The following is a 23,720-nucleotide window of genomic DNA, read 5'->3' on the forward strand; positions in this document are numbered from 1 at the left end:
CTATAAAATCACTAGGGTGACCTGCACTCTCTAGTCTCAAAAAAGACCAATAAACCAAAAGAAATCTTTTCCCCCATAAGGGACGAGGTGCCCAGCTGAGCCCCCAAAGACCAGGTGCACTCTCCGCCATCATCAGCAGTGTCCCGCGGAAGGCTGTGCCAGGCAGGGACATCTGATTTCAGTCTAAAGTGGGACACCATGGGACACTGGGAATATGGAAGCCAGCTGACAGAAGACCTAACGTCCCTTTTCCAGGAAAGTCCGGAGGACGTCACTGCAGACACAGCATTATGTCTCGACTAATGCCCCAGCAGGGAGCCAGTGCCGCAGAGAGACAAAAACGAAAGCTGGCTTCTTCAGCGAGAATGTGGAGGAACGCCGTCAGGTTTCACAAAACATGGACTTTTCCATCTGGAGACAAAGCAGGCTGACAGGTACAGGAGCAGACGGGGGCTCTAGAGAAGACGTCCGCCGGTGAATTCTCCAGAAAATGAAGAAAAGATACAATGACAGCTGAGTGAAAGAAAGAGAGGAAATAAAATCCTGCAGCTACTTTGGTGATAGGTGTTGGGGGGTAATAGATTAAATCATAGTGAAAGCCTTCTACGTTTGTTTTTGTAAAAAAAAAAAATGCCTTCATTTTGTGCATGCATTAGGGTTCATTACATCGTCACAAAAGCTGTACTTTACCACTTCGAAAGCATGTGAAGTTGTGAAGGGCTCTCCAAACACAGCTAATCGTTCTCTACAAAGTGGGGAGCGACATTTTTATTAAACACTGGCTGTGATTTAATTGGCCTCTACATATAGAAGGTGCACCCGACTATAAACAAGGCATAATCACGCAACACTTCTGCTGTTCGCGGCACAGATATATTCCTTATATTAATATTTCATTCAATGATTGATTTATTAAACATGGAGAAATCTGCATATTACTGATCTTATAGGCAGTAATGCAGGAGCATGGCAGATACCTCTATGCTGGGTGGGTTGCTGAGATCAGGAGATACGTCTTGATGTCTGCAGTAACGCTGCACTGTATATCAAATGGTAGGCAGGTAGTTTGGCTTGGAGAGAAACGGGCTTCTTCACTTCATGAGCCATTTAATCCCATGAATAAACTTGTATATCAAGTGGCCAGCAACACCAGTTTCTACGTTAGGAATGACAAGAGAGCCAAACATCTTCAGTTGCTAAGGCTCTGATTTCTCCAGTCAGCCTGTGGGTGGAGCCCAGGCAGGAACTTTGGGCTCATTGACTAGAGCTAGAAAAGCATGATTTGTGGCCTACATGCCTTCCCTACTAACATCCAAATTAATTCATGCTACAGGAACAAGCCTTCCCTGCTAACATCCAAATTAGCTCACCCTACAGGAAAGCTGCCTTCCCTGCTAACATCCAAGTTAGCTCACCCTACAGGAACGCTGCCTTCCCTGCTAACATCCAAGTTAGCTCATGCTAAAGGAACAAGCCTTCCCTGCTAACATCCAAATTAGCTCACCCTACAGGAACGCTGCCTTCCCTGCTAACATCCAAGTTAGCTCATGCTAAAGGAACAAGCCTTCCCTGCTAACATCCAAGTTAGCTCACCCTACAGGAACACAGCCTTCTCTGCTAACATCCAAATTAGCTCACCCTACAGGAACACAGCTTTCCTGCTAACATCCATGTTAGCGCACGTTACAGGAACGCAGACTTCTATGCTAACATCCAAGTTAGCTCACACTACAGGAACACAGCCTTCCCTGCTAACATCCAAGTTAGCTCATGCTAAAGGAACAAGCCTTCCCTGCTAACATCCAAGTTAGCTCACACTACAGGGATGCTGCCTTCCCTGCTAACATCCAAGTTAGCTCATGCTAAAGGAACGCTGCCTTCCCTGCTAACATACAAGTTAGCTCATGCTAAAGGAACAAGCCTTCCCTGCTAACATTCAAGTTAGCTCATGCTAAAGGAACAAGCCTTCCCTGCTAACATCCAAGTTAGCTCACACTACAGGGACGCTGCCTTCCCTGCTAACATCCAAGTTAGCTCATGCTAAAGGAACGCTGCCTTCCCTGCTAACATCCAAGTTAGCTCATGCTAAAGGAACAAGCCTTCCCTGCTAACATCCAACTTAGCTCACACTACAGGGACGCTGCCTTCCCTGCTAACATCTAAGTTAGCTCATGCTAAAGGAACGCTGCCTTCCCTGCTAACATCCAAGTTAGCTCATGCTAAAGGAACGCTGCCTTCCCTGCTAACATCCAAGTTAGCTCATGCTAAAGGAACGCTGCCTTCCCTGCTAACATCCAAGTTAGCTCATGCTAAAGGAATGCTGCCTTCCCTGCTAACATACAAGTTAGCTCATGCTAAAGGAACGCTGCCTTCCCTGCTAACATCCAAGTTAGCTCATGCTAAAGGAACGCTGCCTTCCCTGCTAACATACAAGTTAGCTCATGCTAAAGGAACAAGCCTTCCCTGCTAACATCCAAGTTAGCTCATGCTAAAGGAACGCTGCCTTCCCTGCTAACATCCAAGTTAGCTCATGCTAAAGGAACGCTGCCTTCCCTGCTAACATCCAAGTTAGCTCATGCTAAAGGAACGCTGCCTTCCCTGCTAACATCCAAGTTAGCTCATGCTAAAGGAATGCTGCCTTCCCTGCTAACATACAAGTTAGCTCATGCTAAAGGAACGCTGCCTTCCCTGCTAACATCCAAGTTAGCTCATGCTAAAGGAACGCTGCCTTCCCTGCTAACATACAAGTTAGCTCATGCTAAAGGAACAAGCCTTCCCTGCTAACAGCCAAGTTAGCTCACTTTGGTTAGTGTTCTCCAAGGGTGGAGGACAAATTTCAAAGATCAAACAGTGTTCTGACCTGACACTTTTCAATCATTTAGTTTAACTCCCTGGCTCAACGATGGCCCACTCCTTCCAGAGATGAGGATCTTTGTCCCCTGGGTTTCACCCATTTCCTGACCCCCTCAGGCAAAAGGACGAAGAATGGCAGCGGTTTCCACCCTCCAGGGGATAGAAACTGGTAGTATTTATAGTGGGTCGGATGTCATGGTAACGGCTTTTTGTTTTATAGCGTAGTGTAAAGGCAGACAAGGCAGTGCGGCTCCCAGGCCCTGAATGTGTCTCCCCAGCAAGGCACTTGAGAACAAAACTACGGCGCAGCGCCATACTGGGGAGCAGGGGAACAGCATTTAACCCCCTGACTGCACCTGAACAAAATATATTGCATCTATACTTAAGGAACAGTGTTGTGCAAGCAGTTACAAGCAGCTGTCAAAAGCTTCACAATACAGCATACTGGCCTGCCTTCACGTTCACGGTTTATAAATCCAGCAGAAGGGGGCACTAGAATGGCAAAAACTACCAAAAGTCCAGGGATAAACACCCAAGTGCAGGGTTATTCAACTCACGGTCCTCAAGGTCCGAGCACTGCTGGTTTTCCAGCCTTCCTTTACCTGTCAGTCAGGTGTGAAGCCTCTGACCAATCAGAATCAGTAATTATTAAACAACTACCTGGGGGAACTGAAAACACGGCCTGGATTTGGAATCGAGGTCCATTCTGACAGACATTTTCATCAGAATTAATTTTTTACCAAGGTATTTAAAAACTTCAAAACATTTTGTCTTGGACATGTTGCTCTGTATACCGACAGGTAGACTATCCTAGTGTCAGACACATCTGCTTAAATGAATTACGCGACAATATATCATTCCCTGCAAGGGTGGGGGGCATAAGGGGTGCTTATGAATTTTCACACAAATAGGCACCAAAAATCTGCATGTAAGATCTGCATGACTGTCCCATGACTGGTTTAATTATGGATCCTCTTTTTCTTACGAATCCTTCCACAGGTGGTTTATGGTGAAGTTGACCTTCTCAGCAGTATTTGGTGTTTTGAAAGCAGAGTTAGCAGTTGAAGTCATTCAAAAATTCTGGACAGAACAATCCAGAAGGTATGTCTGACACTGTTATGCCAACAGTCAGCTACCAATTCAACGAAACTTCTCAATTTACAGATGAAATGTTCCCTAATGATGTTACCCAATGATGACAATTGACAAAAAAAATGCTTCTGCAGAAGTTGCTCTCTATAAGACCTCAACACATGATGAAAACCAATAATCTGAAGTCCGTGTGATGCTGGCAAATTATCAGTCAGTCACTGATCGTAGCTATTGATTGGCTGATCGAATGATGTGCCCATTCGTCCCAGAACCCCTGGAGAAGATGAATGCCTCGTAAATATTGATTCCAAGGTGCATCCCTAATTGCTGTAATCAAGCTGACCTACTTTTGGGAGACAGAGAGGATCTTCTGCTGCTCATCCATGAGAGAGGAGGTCAGCAACACAAGTCAGTAGCAAAGGGAGAAATAATGACCATAGAGAGTGGGATCGCTCATGCAGATCTGCCTGTGTGTGACTAAGCAGAGCAGGACACCCAATCTCAGAATGATATCTGTCTTTTAAAAAAACGTCAAACTAACCACAACAACGTACAGCCATCCTCCATTATTCCGATTCAGTTTCTACGGTAACCTTTGCATCGGCCCACGTATATGAGTTAAAAGAAGACTACTGCCATGAATTATAATGCAGATTAACTTTCTGCACAAATACCTCGGTATGAACAATGACTTTCAGCTGAGGAACCGTTAAAATATCATTGCCAGGTGCATCGATTTGTTTCTCTCTGGCTTGATATCTTGGGGTTGTACAATAATGCTTAGTCCATAGAACTGCTTTTAAAGATGGCAGTCTCAGTGGCGTGGAAACCCGTCTGCTGTATCCCCCTCTGGGAGTGCAGAAAGTGAGCCGATCACAATGACCCATCACAATGACATCCCGGGCTGGGCTGCTGACTTCTTGCCTGCTGGAACACGCTCTATTCCAGGTAACCAGTTTTATCTATTTAAAATCATTATGGTAACACCAGCCTCCAGCATATGAGAGAAATACACAAAAATATATCTCCACGGAGATTAAATTGCATCTGTGTTTGCGGATATGCACAGCGCACATGATTAAAATGCGCCGTGAGAGGTCAGCCATGTCCACCCCCTTCCATCAATCCCCAAGCACAGAAAATCAATAGGTATTCAAGACGGACGGAAACAAATAAACAAACAAACTGCAACTCACAAAATGCAGGGATGAGGGTGAAAGGCGACACCAAGGGCAACACTGCACAGCAGAACGGAGGAGGAAGCCAGGAAAAGTGGTCAAGTGCCCGTTTAGTAGAACCGGTGGCTGGCTGGAGGCGAGAGAAGTGGGGGGGACGGGGGGGGAGCGAAGCAGCGAGCGAGCCGGGGCTGATCAGACGGCGCCAGCCAGCAAAGCGCAAGCGCCTTACAGAAGAAGTGAGAGCGGGAGGGACAAGAGGGAGGCGGGGAGGACTGGCGCTTACCTCTGTACAGCCCACGACAGTGAGTATCCTGCTGCAGGGGGGCCCTCAGTCACGGGTACGCCGCTCTCACTGGGAGCAGCCTTGCCCACAGAACGGCATCACCATCGCCGGGACACCAGTGTCACCGAGAGCAACAGCATCATCCTTTTCCTACAGCGTGGATTAATGAAAAGCTCTCTGAGAGGCAGAGAGAGAGGCAGAGAGAGAGAGAGAGGGGTCTGGGCGCGCCTGGGAAGCGCTATCTCTCTAGCACAGAAAAGCTCCGTCTTGTCGTCTTGTTCTTTTCCTGGTTCTCTCAGCAACACGGCTGTGTTTCAGCAGAGATCTCCACTGCTGCTCTGCACAGCAGCCTGACTCCAGCCTTCCCCCCGGCCTGCTCCCCCCCACTCTCTCTCTCTCTCTCTCACTCAGTCTTGCACTGGCTACATCCTGTACGTTCAGAGTTTCACATCCGAAGCCTAACAGCAGTATGGATGGTATTCCAATGCCTTGCTTTGTACTGATTAAAAAATAAATAGATGCACAAATAAATAAAAATAAATAAATCGTTTTTCCTTGCTTTTCTGAAAACCAAGATATTTTTTAAAAAAGAGAAGCATAACACACTAACCCACTTACAGTATAGCATTAATATAAAAAATTACATACATGTTGAGTTTTCAATGACCCCTTTAATCTCTACCCTTCTCTTTTGTTTACTGGAAGCTTTCGTTTTCTCCAGTTTTGCCATAATAAATACAGTGATCTTTCTGGCTGTATCTCTCCCTGACTCTAAATGAATATGATGTCGTTATTTTCCAGTAACCGTGCATAATTGTCTTATTTCATTGGACATCAAATAAGCCTTCCATGCCTCACCCCCGACTTGACAACGCCCATCCATGACCCAACGCCCATCCATGACCCAACGCCCAACCATGATCCATCATCTTCTTAGCGCATTTTAAACTGCCACCACAGCTAATATTTTACATCAAATTACAGGTTAGAGTGAAACAGCACAGCACGACTTGGGGGCTTGAGGGAACCTACCAGAACCAACCAGAAAGGTCTGTCCAAAGTACCCTTCACCAGGATTTCGGTGTAATGGAGCCACTTGCTCTGTTTAGCTCCTGCAGAAAATACGAGTTTGTACAAACTCAAACTCTTCACAGCTACATATTTAAAATGTTTCATATTTCATATTTAAGTAATCAGTCAATAAAAACATGCATGCATTTAACAATTCAGTGTAATGACATATGTGTTATTTATACCATTTTGGTTTTCTATGGACTGGTTTGTCTTAAACGGTGCGGAGGACAGATAGGCTACAGTCTAACCCTCTTACAGATATCACATATCACAAAAAGGAAAGTCCTCAGTCTGAAAGGTTTGTCTTTAAGAGCCTCACACAGACAAGAAGAACAAAACCTATATGTGCAGCGCCGATACGGCTGCACGACTGCATCTGCTCAGGCAGCACAGCGCTCGCTTACGTTTCCAAAATGAAAGTTAGCGGCTGGATGTGTGACACGCTTTCTCATCTTGGCTGAAACAGTCTCTTTCTTAGATTAAACTGCTGCAGAAAAAGGTGACGGCCGTTCACGACAGCGGCCCCCGGCCTGGCTGCATCTCGCCGCAGCGCTGATCTCGCCACAGCGCTGCTGACCACGTGCAGATTGTTTACAGCAGATGATCTCCAGCTCTAAAATAAGTCTTTCTCCATTACTTCTCTTGCTGTCTCTGTCTGCCTCACCACCCTATCAGTCTGTAACTTCCTCGTGGTCCCAGACTGGGGTGCACAGAGCAAGCAGGAAATGACACAGCAGTTTCTAACCCCCCGATCAGCAGCAAAACTGAGATCTCAGAGGAAGTAGAGTGGAAAATTCAGCATGCTGGTCAGTATGGGGGAGCGTGGCACCAGACTGAGGGAATGCAGGGACCCACACATCGCCCCCTAGAGACAGCACGGGGGAACAACTGACTTTTATCAAGAAGCACAACTGTCCGGAAGCTTCACCATCCAGCTGGAAGCCGTTTGACAACGGCAGGCCTTTGGGATCCCAACGGCAGGCCTTTGGGATCCCAAGCTCAGCAGGCTGATCAAGCCTGTGGTGACATTGTGTTTACTGTGCCAGTGACTGTGCTGATGATGTCGCATTACTGCTGAGGTCCCTCAAAATGTCTCTACTTCTCAGTAACATGCATCTGAGACTTTTATCCAAAGGGACTTACAGAATAGGGAAGATTTACAATTCTTTTTTTTCGAGTGTCCCATGGGATTTGAACCCACAACCTTGGCGTCATTAACAGAACACTCAACATTCATTTGGTGAGTTACAGGTGCTGTATTGGTAATTCCATAACAACCTAAAATGTTCCAGAGAGCAGCTTGAGGATCTCATGTTATGTGCTGGGACGCGAGGTTCCGGCACTTTCCGGGATGGGAGGAGTGATAGGCGGCACCTACACCCAAAGGTCTTAATCTGCGCGACACATGGTGGCTCCGTGGGGTTCCCTGACAGCTCGATCTCGCCCTTGACTGGCCGCGCAGAGGGAGCAGCCCAGGAGAGAATATCTCAATGACGCGCTGAAGGGCACGGCAGCAGCGCCAGGGATGGCTGGCCGGGCTGGGCAGTGCCCTGGAGATGGAATGCCATGTGCTGAGCGGGGAGCTGCCCAGCCCGCCTGCTTACTGCTAGTTAACAGCACCCTCAGGGCTACACTAACCTTTTCCTGGGGTCCCACTGCCTATAGGTGCACGTTTTCAGTCAAAGGAACTCATTGTCACTGATGGACTCGAGAAACCGTTTTTAATACTATTTCAAGGGTGCTGGTTCTACAGTTATAACTGTGGCCTTAAACATACATGGTCATGGACCTGATCCATCCATCCATCCATCATCTAACTGCCCACCCTGGTCAGGGTCCCGGGTGGGCGTGGGGTTTAGGCCTGTTGATTTCAATTAGCAAATTTATTTCCACAGTTTACGTTCCTAAACTGAATTAAGCCTATGAGGGTGGAAGAAATACAGAGTTTTTCTTCATTTTCATCCATCACCTTTAACTTACACCGGTCCCTGACCCTCAAATCATTTCCAAAATCCAAACTGTGTACTGCTGCGTCTGTATTATTTGGCAGATAAATAACTGCGGCCATTTTGACCCAGCAGAGCAGAACTTATTATAAATGACAGTAGACTTTGCCCTCCTGCCTCAGCCCTCAGCTGACGCTGTTTAGTCGGAACGCGGGAATGATTACCAGCTCGCCTTCAGAAACACCCTGTGAAAAGAACACAAAGGGAGAAGGCTGACCTCTCTGTGTCTGCTAGAGGTCCCCCCCCACACCGCACACACCTAGGCGTTAGCCAGAATGACACTCTCACCATCACTTGCACCATGACCCCCTCCTCGCCCCCGCATCCAAAAAAAAAAAAAAAAAAAAACTATGCAATCGCACAAAGCAATTCTGAATGGATATGATGAATTACACGAATGATAAGACCGATTCTGTTATAATTACAACAACTGACAATTTTGGTTTTTGACCGTTGCACATGAAAGCTGTGGAATTTTGCACTGAGTCACTTTGGCTCTGGGGGAAGCCCGGTGAATAATTTGTAGCCATGAAGAAATGATTGTCACGCATTTCTTACCAATAATGTTTTCCTCACTGTATTTATTTCGCAGCACTGTACCAGGGTCTGATCGGGGAGAGATTTATGAGGCTCTGTATTATTAATTGAGCTCCATGCTCAGGGATAATTAAAAGATCACTCAACAGGAGTGCCGAGTGGCCTGAACACTGGGCTTCAGTGGGGGACTCCCTGCAGGTGCAGCTCCCCGTACAAGGACACGTCTGTAGGAAGGAAGGAGAATCTGCTGATGAATAACATTTTGCCATAAAATATTGGGGGACCTTCTCAATCTACACACGGTCTCCTGTCATATTTTAAATAATGCAGGACTGGATTTTAATAATTCAGTTTTTAATTTGAATTCAAAATTTGGTTTAAAAAATTTAAAGAGACTGAGGGCAGTCACGAGCTGCAGCCTTTGTGCGGCGGGGCAGTGGCTCCTCCACCAGCCCCACCTGCTCCATGCCTCTGTGCAGCGTGGCTCTCTATCGCCGCCCTTCAGGTGTTAATGCTGCAGATTTAGAAGCAATAAATATGGAAAATGTCTCAATTTGAAAACTTTCAGCTTGTCAAAATGAAGAAATGCAGAAATTAACCAAGTCAATGAAATATAATGATAATTTTACTCAAAAAACAGCAGATGCTCTTCAGAGACCCAGTTAAATGATTAATCTCAATGTCCACCTTCCAGTTCCAGTGGGCACTGGCCAGTCTCTCCCTACTACACCTGGCAGGTCTTACCAGCCTGGTCAACCAGACGCGTGACGCAGTTACAGAGCAGCTATGGAGTGGCGTTTCACTGAAAGTTTCACTAATATTATCTGGAGTGGCGTTTCACTGAAAGTTTCACTAATATTATCTGGAGTGGCGTTTCACTGAAAGTTTCACTAATATTATCTGGAGTGGCGTTTCACTGAAAGTTTCACTAATATTATCTGGAGTGGAGTTTCACTGAAGTCAATGAAGACATTTACACATGTGTTTCACTGGCAGAAATTAACCGATAATTTAAGCACGCCAACAGGTGCACTTTAGCTGGGGCTGACGAGTGCTCCTTTTTTCACTGGCTTTCGTTTGCCGGTGGGGCAGGTGACCTCTGTCACACAGTCACCCCCCCACACACACACCGAATATCGATACGGCTAAAAGAGGAGGCAATGGCGAGGCGGGGGTATGGAGTGCAGTGTGTGTGTGGGCGTGTGTGGCGTTTAAAAGCTCCCTGGAATTCGAAAGCTAAAAGCTGTGCCTTGTCCTAAGGGGCCAATGAGGGGCCACACAATGAGGGGCCAATGAGGGGCCACACAATGTGGGGCCAATGAGGGGCCACACAATGTGGGGCCAATGAGGGGCCACACAATGTGGGGCCGTCTAAGACACGTCTCCAATTAATTTGTTGTCTTCAAAAATTCCAGGATGATTCCACTGTTTAATGACGCATTTCAGCTGTCCCTTACAAAAATATAGGCCATAAAAATCATTTAAATATGTAGCTAATGTAAGGACTGGGCGATGGCATATTCCTGATGTTTATGACTTGCACCTCCAGGGACAATTTGCCCTATTGTATTGCTATATACGAGTGCAATCCTTCATTTTTACTGCATTTGCTAATCCAAAGGCAAAGGCAACACATTACAGTGTTTTACAAATAATCCAATTTCTCCCTTGTCTAAAGAGACAAAATGGTATTGATCTGCTCATTTGTTATTTTTTTTCCTTCTCGGTTGTGACTAGCAGAAACTGAACTCCTTTCTGTCCTTTTGGTTTGGGCAAATGTCGTCACTGGCTTGTGGTAACCATGGCAACACCTCAGAAAAAAACCCAGAGAGCTAGAGAGTGAGCCACCCAGGCCGGCAGTGCTTTGACAGACAGCTGCACACTGACGCGGGCACATCACAGGAGCTCCGCCCACTTTGCCACCTCCCGCATGTTAATAGGTGGGGCTATTTATAGACATAATATCAGAAGGAAGCTGCATGGCTCAGGTAGAGGGCTGTAAGTAGCTCTGGGGCTCCTCCACAGGGAAGGCTGGTGGGAAACAAGTCAGGAAACGCGGATCAGCAAACGTGGATCAGTAAATGCGGATCAGCAAACGCGGATCAGCAAACGCGGATCAGCCTGGTGTTGGGTGCCGAGCTTCTGTGCAGAATAACGCTGTTATTAACAGGCAATTTCTAATTTCCAAAATGAACATGAACATTAACTGTCAAAGACCATTATTTTTTCAGTATAAATGAGAATTGGTATAGAGAGATGACAGCGTTTTCTTCACGGCAGATTGACTCTGGACCCCTCAGTGACGCAGAATAAAGAAAAAGCTGAACGTTTAATTTCCGGCACTCAACTCCCGTCACATACCAGAGGGACATTCTGGGTGAGATCAGACCAAGACGCTAACCAGCAGCTAAAATCAGTGGTTAAGAAAACAGAATAGTGCATACAGTGAGCTGAGCAGGACCCTTAGATGTTCCTCCCAGGCTGGATTCTGCGTTTAAAGACTATATGAGACACAGCAAGGTGAGCAGATAGCTGCCCTTGGCCCAGTCAGCAGGGCAGGGGCGGGAAAAACAGTCAGCTGGGCCTCCCAGGCACCCAGCTCCCTCACAAAGCCCATCTGCGATGCGTGGCCCCCATCCAGTGTGAATCCGGGGCTGGATCTGTGATGCGTGGCCCCCATCCAGTGTGAATCTGGGTCTGGACAGCCCGACACTGGCCAAGAGGACCTTTATGAAACCAGCCAACAACTCTGCAAAGCAGTAAGGAGCCAAACTAGACTGAACACATACAATCAAATCACTGTTACGGCAAGAAACAAACCATCACAGAGGTTAGGAAGCATTTCCCAGCCTCTGTCTTCACCTCCTAAAATAGAAAGTGTCATATCAAGCTTAACCATGTGGTTTCAGGTCTAGAACAATAAACAATAAATGTACATTTTGTTTGTTTAGCAGGTGCTTTTACCCAAAGCGACATACACAGTATTTCTGAGGAAGCGGCATCACACTGTCCCTGGAGCAGTGAGGGCTTAAGGTCCTCGCTCAGGGACCCGAAGGAAATACCACTTAGCAAACCTTGGGAGGTGAACCAATGACCTTCCACTCACAACCACAGTGTCCTAACAAGTGAGGCCGCACGCTGCCAGCCCTGGTGGGGGCAGTCGGGGGAAAGGTAGGCTGTGCAGTTTGCAAATCGAGCACATTATACGTAAAATAATTGCCGAGTACCCTGTGAATACCCACTGGTGAGTTCCATATTTGGGTTGACCCCTCCCCTCTCACTGTGGGCAAGCATTCCCTGCCCCCGAGGATCACTCTGGCTCAGCGGTTTCTAATTAAAACTTGATTTTACCACTTATCCTGGCAGCAGAATATTGGAAAATACATTTCTACACACGTATCTGAGCGGTTGGCCACCTAGGGTCACAGCATGTACCCGAGTCCTCCAGCGGGGTACTAGAAGGTCCATTGGTTCTGAAGTGTGGGAAGCAGGACAGTGAGAAGGGAGGAAGCTACCCGAGGATGGAACTGGTTTGTCCACATTGTCCACTAGCTGTACAGAGCTGGTCATTCCTCCTGCTAATTACAGTGTAAAGTGTCCTGGCAAGGGGGAGCTGCCTGGATCAGCAGACCAAGTCTCTATGCTGTTGATCAGAAGGTTGCCAGCTCAAGCCCGTACCTCAGCACAACAGCAACAGGTCCATGGGCCCCTGAGCAGGGCCCCTGAGCAAGGCCCCTACCCCCCCCCCCCCCATTTTCAGGTTCACCACACATTGGCTGACCCTGTACTGTGACCCCCCCCCCCAAGCAATGGAGGGCAAGATGTGATAGGGAAGGAGAAGGATTCCAATGTACCTGCACTCATACTTGTGCAGATAGCAAATAAAGGATTTATCAAGTAGAAATCACAGACTACTGAAGGGAATGAGGCATACAGTAGATATGGACTGACAAAGGAGTGGGACCGTGGGATCTGCCCAATGGGAGTTTGAAAGCTTCAGCGTTCCCATTTCAACGGAAAAAACCGACACAGCAAGACTAAGGCCGCCCCCTATAGCCCACACCACTAATAGCACTTGGGTTAATTTCGCTTGGATTGCAAAGCTGAAAGCCTTCCTGTAAAGTTTGCATATTATCAAGTGTAATGCTGTGTATGAGTTTTGATGCATCTTAGCCCGGCCATTTCCATCTGACCCTGAAGCGGCGTTTGTTTAATTAACTTGGAATAGCGCGCAAAACATTGCCGTGCTCTTATGTGAATGTCAGGCCCTCGCGTAGGCATCGAGAGCCCGCCTGACGTATCCCGCCGCCATGGCGGTACGACCGCTCGCGTAGGCATCGAGAACCCGCCTGACGTATCCCGCCGCCATCGCGGTACGACCGCTCGCGTAGGCATCGAGAGCCCGCCTGACGCATCCCGCCGCCATCGCGGTACGACCGCTCGCGTAGGCATCGAGAGCCCGCCTGACGCATCCCGCCGCCATCGCGGTACGACCGCTCGCGTAGGCATCGAGAGCCCGCCTGACGCATCCCGCCGCCATCGCGGTACGACCGCTCGCGTAGGCATCGAGAGCCCGCCTGACGCATCCCGCCGCCATCGCGGTACGACCGCTCGCGTAGGCATCGAGAGCCCGCCTAACACATCCCGCCGCCATCACGGTACGACCGCTTGCGTAGGCATCGAGAGCCCGCCTAACGCATGACGCCACCATCACGGTACGACCGCTCGCGTAGGCATCGAGAGCCCGCCTAACGCATCCCGCCGCCATCGCGGTACGACCGCTCGCGTAGGCATCGAGAGCCCGCCTAACGCATGACGCCACCATCACGGTACGACCGCTCGCATAGGCATCGAGAGCCCGCCTAACGCATCCCGCCGCCATCGCGGTACGACCGCTCGCGTAGGCATCGAGAGCCCGCCTGACGCATCCCGCCGCCATCGCGGTACGACCGCTCGCGTAGGCATCGAGAGCCCGCCTGACGCATCCCGCCGCCATCGCGGTACGACCGCTCGCGTAGGCATCGAGAGCCCGCCTGACGCATCCCGCCGCCATCGCGGTACGACCGCTCGCGTAGGCATCGAGAGCCCGCCTGACGCATCCCGCCGCCATCGCGGTACGACCGCTCGCGTAGGCATCGAGAGCCCGCCTGACGCATGACGCCACCATCGCGGTACGACCGCTCGCGTAGGCATCGAGAGCCCGCCTAACGCATCCCGCCGCCATCGCGGTACGACCGCTCGCGTAGGCATCGAGAGCCCGCCTGACGTATCCCGCCGCCATCGCGGTACGACCGCTCGCGTAGGCATCGAGAGCCCGCCTGACGTATCCCGCCGCCATCGCGGGACGACCGCTCGCGTATGCATCGAGAGCCCGCCTGACGCATGACGCCGCCATCACGGTACGACCGCTCGCGTAGGCATCGAGAGCCCGCCTAACGTATCCCGCCGCCATCGCGGTACGACCGCTCGCGTAGGCATCGAGAGCCCGCCTAACGCATCCCGCCGCCATCGCGGTACGACCGCTCGCGTAGGCATCGAGAGCCCGCCTGACGTATCCCGCCGCCATCGCGGTACGACCGCTCGCGTAGGCATCGAGAGCCCGCCTGACGTATCCCGCCGCCATCGCGGTACGACCGCTCGCGTAGGCATCGAGAGCCCGCCTGACGTATCCCGCCGCCATCGCGGTACGACCGCTCGCGTAGGCATCGAGAGCCCGCCTGACGCATGACGCCGCCATCGCGGTACGACCGCTCGCGTAGGCATCGAGAGCCCGCCTGACGTATCCCGCCGCCATCGCGGTACGACCGCTCGCGTAGGCATCGAGAGCCCGCCTGACGTATCCCGCCGCCATCGCGGTACGACCGCTCGCGTAGGCATCGAGAGCCCGCCTGACGTATCCCGCCGCCATCGCGGTACGACCGCTCGCACAAGCATCCTGGAGCTTCGAGGGCATTTCGGCACAGACATGTGGTCCTGGCTGCATACTGGTCCATTTCTAAAAATATAAAACATTTGAGCAGTTCTGGTTGGTGATGTTTAAGAGTGAATCAGTGCAGATTGCTGTTCCTTCAACAAAAATACCTAATGAAGCAATTTGCCCAGCCTGAAAACAAACCTGAATAAAGACACACAGATTCACTGTCTGGAGTTTGAGATGTAAACTCAATATGTTGTGGAGGCCGTCCAGACCTCCTTCTCAAACATGATCTTCTGCTCCTCTCTCTTCCGGTACTAATTATACAATCTCATCACACACAAAGCTGTGCTCTGGGTAAAACACAAAGGTATGGCTTTGGCTTTCAGGAATCGTATAGAGCAATATTATTATTTTTTTGCTTTTGTGGCAGAAACAACTCTATGCCTTCGATGTGGCCTGACACCAAAAGCCACAGATACCTGTATGTTGCTGAGTTACCTGTGTGCCGTGCAAAGTGAATTCTCTGGATGCCACATCCTTCACTGTGGATAATGGAGTCTTCCAGGTCCGTGGATACCGAGCTCATATCCTCAGCAGCCAGGGGAAGCCTCTTTTTAATTAGCATAATCTGCTTGTGCTTGACTGCAGCCACATAAAGCACTTGTTTACGTGTCAGTAAAATTCCCAAGATGCTCTGCGGGGAGCCTAAAGTCCAAGCAGTCAGTCTCTGTTGGAGAGTGAGAGCGTGGGAAGGCCACGACGTGCTTTTGACAGGTGGAAAACCTTCACCAAACTTTTAAAGTGCTACACCACTGTTTAGCCCCCAGTGGGCTAGCGTCCATCATGGGGGGAGGGGTCAGATTAAGGGCATGTCTGATGTAATCACCAGAGCTCCAGACATTTCAGGATACCCCAAACTCAATTCTGTTTCCAGGAAAAGTCTTACTGCGTTGCTCTATAAAAGCCTCATTAAAATCACAAAACAAACATCTTCCGTTACAAAACAGGAGGGGAAGCGACCTGCAGGGTTGATCTCCAAACAGCCTGAGCGTCTTTTCTGTCTATTAACTTGTTTATCATTGCTTCAGTACAACAGGGCACGCGCATGGGATGCATGAGGACTAGGATTTCACTCCATAACGGGGATCAGGAAGCGGCTACGCCGTTGACAACAGACACTGCGTCGATCGCTGTTAGCAGCTGAGTCTTCCAATGCTAGGAGTGATTGACTGCGGAAGAAACCAACCCAAGCGCTGGGATATTTTTCCATAAGCAGAATTTTATGTTTGTGCTGGGGGGGGGGGGGCATCTTGCTTACCTTGTGTGTTAACACATGCATCTGATACACACACAACCGATTATTCTCTCTACCTATAGCTGGGTTCCGGGTTCCGAGTTCCGCTCCTGGAGGCCCGGTCTGTGACGCAGTTTGCAGATTTACCGGCTCTTCCCTCCAGGACCGGAACTGGGGAGCCTTGACCTGCAGAACATGTGCAGTGCTGGTCCTGCCAATTAAGGTGACCAGCGGGCGCCCCTGTCCCCCTCAAACTTTTGCTTTAACAAACACTGCATATCCATATATATGCAGGCATTACAGAAATTCAGCCAGCACATCAACAGTAACTGAAGCCAGGCAGCAGAGAGGAGCTCCCGTGTCACAGGGCAGAGCCCAACGCTAATCAGCAGTGAAGATCACGCCCAGGAAGCCGACTCTGAACATCAGTCTCCATGCACGTTGGCGGGACATTTTTTTTTCCCATATTGCTGAACTGAAGTTTCCCGACATTTTTGCACTAAACCAATTAACAAGCATTAATCAAGATGAAAAGTGTCACAGACTGATGTAACATTAACCAGTGTTGCATGGCATTACAACAGTAAGCAAATGTAGCAGCTTAAAAGCGAACCTTAAACTGCACACAACAGGAGCAGCCCCACCGGCACGGCCATGTCGCCCCCATAGTGGCTTCACTCATCTTTCTGCATGGCTTATCGAGAACAGCAGACAATTAACCCAGCCCAAAATGACAAGCTAGATACGGAGATGTCACACGTCCAGAGTTCGTAAGCGACTTGTAGCACCCCTGAGAAAATGAGATGCTGGTGTAATTGGTGTCATTTGTCATGAATCCTCTAGGGCAGTGACATCACGGCCCAGAGTATCAGCGATACCTAATAAATCTGTTCTTGAGTATGAGTGGATGATTCATCTCGCCTGGTAAATGGTGATGGTTGTGGAGATGCAGATTCAGGCCTCACACAGGACTACGGCTGATACCTCATTCCCCCCGTTAACAGGACACGGCAAGAGTCTGTCCCCCCCAGCAGATAGAAGGGAGGTATTTAAAAAAACAGAGTCAATAAAAAATGAAGATACGAAACAGGCAGATCAGTGAAAGACACCATTTTTAACTATGAGTATCATGAGTTCATAATTTATATTACACCTCATTCATAGGGCTTTTCCAGCCTTATATAAAAAATCTGAAATTTCAGTTAAATTATGAATTGAAAACAATTATTCCACCAAAACTTATCGGGGGGGGGGCGGGGGGGTCGTCAGGTGGATTGAAATTATAAATCTAATATTATCATTAATACTTCTCACTATCGGCATAAATTGCCCCCCCCCCCAATAATCAAAACCGGCTAATACAACACCCCCCCCCCCCCAATAATCACGTCTCCCCCAATATGGGTGGAGACCTCAACAACCCCAATGTTCAAACCAAAGTTACGCCCTTGCTTTTCACACGGAGCGTATAAATATTTTTGTGTATGCACGCACCCATACACACATATGCACATATCGACACACACAAAGATATGTACAGATATTTAATTAACCCGGTTTCTAGATGCACGCGTAAGTTACCCTGTAACTAAGCATTTCAGAGGCATGATGTACAGACTTACATGTGCCGAAAAAGCTGTGGGAAGACAGATCACTCCCCTTCTTGAAAATGAAGGCACATACTGACTTGGGCTGGCGTGAGCTCACAGGTCACAGAGAGGATGTCGGAGACCTGCGGAGAAGGGTTTCCATGGCGATACGTATGTTCATGCTTACGCCACGTTAGCCGCTGCTTAGTCACGTACGCTGGACGGCGCGCGTGTGAAACGGAGAGACGGACCAGCCTGGGAGCACGAGTCAGCTGGCAGGATTGGATGGATTTATATATTCATGCTGACAACATTGAGTAATGGGTATTTTCGATTGTAATATGCACATGCATTAGTTATGGAACTGGTATTTTTGTCAGCGCTATTAATAACTTGAAAGAGAGTATGCGCGAGTGAGAGAGGGAAGTAGATGATGAATGGAAGGACGGCCAGATCAATCAGCACCGTACCGTGAGACCCGGGCCTCCGACAGCCCGATAGTCAAGCGTCACGTAAAGGGGGGGTAGGAGAAAGTGTGATATACAACGTCAGCAACATCTTTCGGCTCAGACCGAACGATTTCACTTTCGTATGGCAACTGTGTCAACAGCTGTGCTGGTTAATGAAGCCCTGCTCGCCGCGGCTAGATAAATAACACTGTTGTAGACAAACAGAACAAGCGGGGTGCATTTTGGAGGGGAGACACGGGAAAACTGTCTAGTTATTTATAGCAGTGACCGCAGATTAAATTTAGTTTGAACATTCAGCTTTTGGCATGTTTTGTTTGTCTCTTACCCATTTAACCATCGTCCACTTCAAGACATTCCTCATCAGCTATCAGTCAAGGCTGCAGATATATAAATAGAGACAACAGGGTACAAACTGCGCATTGAGGTCAGCGAGGGGTGGGTCTGGACCACTGCATCTCATGATACATGCATCACACTGTGAAACCTCTGTGCCATACAGCACAGTGCAAAAGCCTCAGGCAGTCAAGGAAAATGTTTAAAGGCTATTTCCCTGGGTAGTAAGTCTATATTTGATTTTTAAAAAAACATGCACACAATTTAACATTAATTAAATAAAAGTAAACTGGAGTTTTTTCCTGTAAGAACAGCGCTTCAGATCCCAAACCTCTCCTCAGGTCCACCTCAGCCAATGTGTGTATTTCTTAAATTTCACCTGCCACTCAAATAAATTAATGAACTTAATTAAATAACTCTGCACGAGGCTGGGGTACACCGTGCACGGGACGCCAGTCCGTCACAGGGCACGAGGCTGGGGTACACCCTGGATGGGAAGCCAGTCCACCACACACACATATTCTCGCCATGGGTGAGATTTCAATTCAATTTGTATAGCACATTTTTACAACATTGCATTGTCTCAAAGCAGTGCAACTGCATGTCTTTGGACTGTGGGAGAAAAATCGTGCAACATGGGGAAAACATGCAAACTCCACACACACAGTGTGGAGGTGGGCTGACAGCCCCCACCCCTGGAAGTGTGAGGCAACTGCACCTTTCACTGAGCCACCGTGCGGACCTTAACCCTGGGTGTGACTCCATAAAGAATGAATTACCTGAATCATTTCTCCAGGAAGAAAATGCTTCTTTCAAAAAAACCAGCCTTAAAAATAATTTAAAAATTAGATACCCATGAGTCACAAGGTAAAGAAATTTAGAAGGAGACATAGAATCAATGGAAGTCAGAACAAACAAGTGAAATCTTGAAAAGGAAAACTTTAAGTGGGAATAAAATTAAACTTATCTAAATTCCCTTTCAGTTTAAATCAGACTCATCAGATGGTTTCTCATGAGGCAAAGCTGAGAAATGCAGTTCATCTTGTCTTGTGATGTTATTTCTATCAAGCTCAAATAAGACGACACCATTTCCCTTCCTGTGGGTATATTTTAAATTGTACTTTGAATGTTCCATTATAACCACTGTATCTGAAACAACATCAGAAAGCAATGCAATGCAGCACAATAGTGTCAGAAGATCATTTTCAGTTTGAGAGCCAGCTGTACTGCGCTGAAACTAAAGTGCTCTGTGTGAGCAATACTGACCTCTGTTGGTCAGAAGGAAACTTTAAACGGGCGATTCTCAAGGTGCGACCCAAATTTGGCAGAGTTGGGTTTGTAGGCATTTTAAAACCAGCAAGCTCCTATGCTGATCTACAATCAGATTTCCGAGCCCCAATCCTAGAATTAACCTGTATAAATGGGTCTTGTGTCTGCAACTGCTTAGCGTAAAATTAGTGACTACAACCAATCCAAGAAGCCAAATCACAGATGCTTAAATTAATTTCACTGGCACATCCAGTCAGATTGGTGCGATAGGCATCAATTGGCGTAAATGACAGAGTGCCCTGCATGCTCAATCATAGCGTTAATTTAAACCTATACCTGGTATAGGGTTGTGACTGAGCTGGCATGGGAATTTCCATTGGGTCATGGGGCAAAAAGGTTGAGAACAATTAAGTAATGGTTTCCTTATGAAAAAACTAAGCTAGCAGCGTCTTTGTAATTAAAACAGAGATTCGTTGCAACTAGAAGCTCCTGTTAACACTGTTGTCTTTCATGATCCACTCCCACTGCCTTCTGCCAGATAACGGAGTTCGTGACCAGGTTGTGGCAGAAAACTAGCATGTGCTGCTTCACGCCCAGACGGGGGCCTAATTAAGGGCCCAGCGTGCGGCCCAGGGCCAGGTGCACGGCGCGGCCGTCGGGGCGGATACGCATCCCCCCCTCTGGCGCAAGAGAGTGACGGAGCAAGGTCTCGGAGGATGGGCGGACCACTAGCAAGGAGCAATAACGAGTCCTGACAGGACCCCTGCAGCATGTCGAGGTGGATGGTCTGCACCACTGGTGGCGAGGTGGCGGGTGGGGGGAGGTCTCCTTGTTGATCTGTGAAAGTTGGTCAAAGAAGCCTGATCGCTTGACATCTTTCATCATGGACCGCGGAACTGGATGGCCGGCCGGGCACATGTCACTTTGGGAGCATTATAAGAATATTAAGAATTAAGAATCAATTGTGAACAAATTACGTACAAATAATTTAAAGCAACCCGGTAAAACTTTATTAATAAAAATCCTTAATTATATCTGTTTCCTTAATAAACATAAATGTGAATTTTAAGGGAGGCAAGTCTCTTCGTAAATAAGTGTCTTGTAGTTATATAGCAGTAACATACACCCACCCCCCACCGACTTCTCTGAGAAAATACAAAACTCACATTGTGATTGGCACTGCGTTTTACAGTAGGACAGTGATACTTTTCTAATCTCTGTGGGGGAATTCTCTTCTCACCTACCCTATCCTGCTCTCCATGAGCGGGGACTCAGGTGGATGATTGTTATTAAATATTTACCAAACATAGTCAGAGTACCTTTGTAATATTTTACTTTAACACTGATGGGCTCAGTCGCATATAAGTTTACTTAATTATATTATTTGTGGTGAAGATGGTGGTGGAACACTGAGCTCATCCAGGCATGTTCCAAGTTCAGGGTTAGTGTCCAAGGCCAGGTGAAGGAAACTGAATGATGAGTGTCTGTGTCTGGGGTGATCCCCCCCACCCGCTTGTTTGAGGTGAAGTGACTGAGCCCCCTTAAGGATAAAAGCCCCTGTCTGTGTTCTGTGCACTGACTTTCTTACATGGCCACCCTTTGCCTCTGCGAATTTATTCTTCGCATTCCTGCCCTGGGATTTTACACTAATTCCTGTCAGCTGTGCAGCCGCGTCTCTGACCTCCGTGACTAAAAATAGCCCCTGGCGAGATGGGGAGTGTCAGTTGATTTAATTAGCGGGTGAAATGCCTCTTATCCCAGGACATCAGTGCAGTCAGGCACCAAAAGCAGCGATGGCGTAAGTGTGTACTGTCTGACTCACTCTCCGCTATCCCTTTCTGTGAAGTGTTGGGCTAAGCAGTAGCATCTCTAAAGGCAGGATCAAGCCTCCCGCCCTCTATGTTGATTCTGGGTTCTAAGCCCATCTGGCCTGTTTGTGGGGGCTCCACACGCCCAGCCACACTTCTGTTTTCGGGCCCCTCCACTTACCGCACCTAATAGCTCAGGCGCCAAGAGAGCGCATCCACGCCAGCGTTTATTAGATCTGCCCCAAGAGGGCGGCCTTCCTGACATTCACACCTTTTCTCAGTCAGGCCCTCAGAACCTCATTTCCTGCACCATGGAGGGAGGAAAGATGTGTTACTCCCTCCACTGTGACAATAATTATTTGCAAATATAACCGGTCAGGAAACTCTCATTTTCCGGTGGTGGGGCACCAGTCAAATGGCCATCACACTATTAACATCGGGGCTAAACAAACGTGTAGGTAACGTGACACCTGACGTTTGAGGACAGATTGCTGATTCCACTGCGGATACTAGGCTTGGAATCATACTGCAGGGCTCACAAAATCACTAGCCTATCATACCAGGACAATCAAGTTTTCCCATAGGGCTACCAAAATGTAATAACATCCTGCCTGACAAGCTATCAGAAATTATCCCCTAAGTAAAATTAAATTCCCTCCTTTGTTCGACCATGCTGCTTTTTTGACTTGCTATTTGGAGGAAAAACGAACGAGAGGGTTCATCCGCTAGGAGGTGTACGTTTAAAGCCTGATTTACAGGAGGGTTGCAATTTATTGCACAATTACTAAATGTCGCCATCTTGGTGCATTGTCATCATGCTCTGTGTGTGTGTGTGTGTGTGTGTGTGTGTGTGTGTGCATGCATGTGTGCATGTGTGTCTGACTGTGTGTGCATGTGTGTGTGACTGTGTGTGTGTGCATGCATGTGTATGTGACTGTGTCTGTGTGTGTGTGCCTGTGGTTTATGGGATAGACTCCAGGCTCTGTGACTCCTCTTAATCGATGGGCAGATGGATAGGTGGGTGGAAAGCTTCTGGTTTGTATATTTGGTTTAAAAGCGAATATACACTTGCAATTTTTAAGCCCTTTTAGAGTATAGTAAGCACAGGTTCCAAGTCTACAACAGGATTCCCCAGTCGCGGTCGTGTGGGGCTAGTTTGCATATTTCCCTGCTCAGACACACCTACTATGCCCTTGGTATTAGCCAAGTTAGTTTTGTTTGAGCAACAAAATCTGCAAACTGTATTGGATTCTTTCCCAGCAGGACAAGAACTGGGGAACCCTGGTCTACAGTATGGTCTCAGTCGTATCAGTCCTCAGTGATGATCCTTAGATTCATACGTGTGGTCTCAGTCGTATCAGTCCTCAGTGATGCTCCTTAGATTCATACGTGGTCCCTGTGATACAGGGAGGTGCTTATTATTCCCCCCAAATCCTTATGCCACCCTGACCCCGGCTGCCACATCAGCGGAACCCTTTTGGGTGCCCAGCTGGCTAGGCTCATCCTAGCTTAGCTTCCCATTGTTTTGAGGCTTTAGTCGCACCCTGTCTACCTCTGCCAGTCGCCCCCATCACAACCCCCCCCATAGCTTTCTGGCCATTTTGCCCACAACATTCCTGCCCACTGACCAACATTCAGTATAGCCTTGTCACGCCAGGCACTGAGAGCTGTAAAACCCTGCATTCACATCGCTTTTTCTGTATATCTAAAATGTATGATTTTTTGTGAGGGTGCACTATAGCCACTGTTGGCAAACTGCAACAGCAAACACACTCAATAACCATTATCAGTAGCTAACGATATTGGCACAGAGATCCCCATCTTGCCATGGAGACAAATATGTCATGTTGCATAAAGAAATCCCCAAAAAATGCTCAGATAAGCTACTGCTCAAGCCAACCAGCAGGGGGCAACGCTGAGTAACTCTCTTGCCAAAGGATTCTCTCAGTCCCCTGGGTTTCAAAGCTAGAAAGCCAGCCAAAAAACAACTCTAGAGTAATGCAAAAAAACTTATCAG

At 48.2% G+C, this 23,720-nt stretch overlaps 1 protein-coding gene across 3 annotated transcripts in view; it reads right to left on the reverse strand.

The window, feature by feature from the left end:
* LOC111838248 (diacylglycerol kinase beta-like) overlaps positions 1 to 18,044 on the reverse strand; it is an 85,543-nt gene extending 67,499 nt beyond the window's left edge. For 2 of the 3 annotated variants that reach the window (XM_072699850.1, XM_072699852.1), the window contains exon 1: positions 5,407 to 5,779. The gene's annotated coding sequence lies outside the window, so the exon portion shown is untranslated. Of the gene's footprint in view, positions 1 to 5,406; positions 5,780 to 17,856 lie in introns of those variants that run through there. The other variant, XM_072699849.1, reaches the window with a different exon arrangement.
* Between the last annotated feature and the right edge of the window lie 5,676 nt (positions 18,045 to 23,720).

The sequence above is a fragment of the Paramormyrops kingsleyae genome, chromosome 1, assembly GCF_048594095.1.
Source record: "Paramormyrops kingsleyae isolate MSU_618 chromosome 1, PKINGS_0.4, whole genome shotgun sequence".
In the NCBI taxonomy this organism is placed as follows: Eukaryota; Metazoa; Chordata; class Actinopteri; order Osteoglossiformes; family Mormyridae; genus Paramormyrops; species Paramormyrops kingsleyae.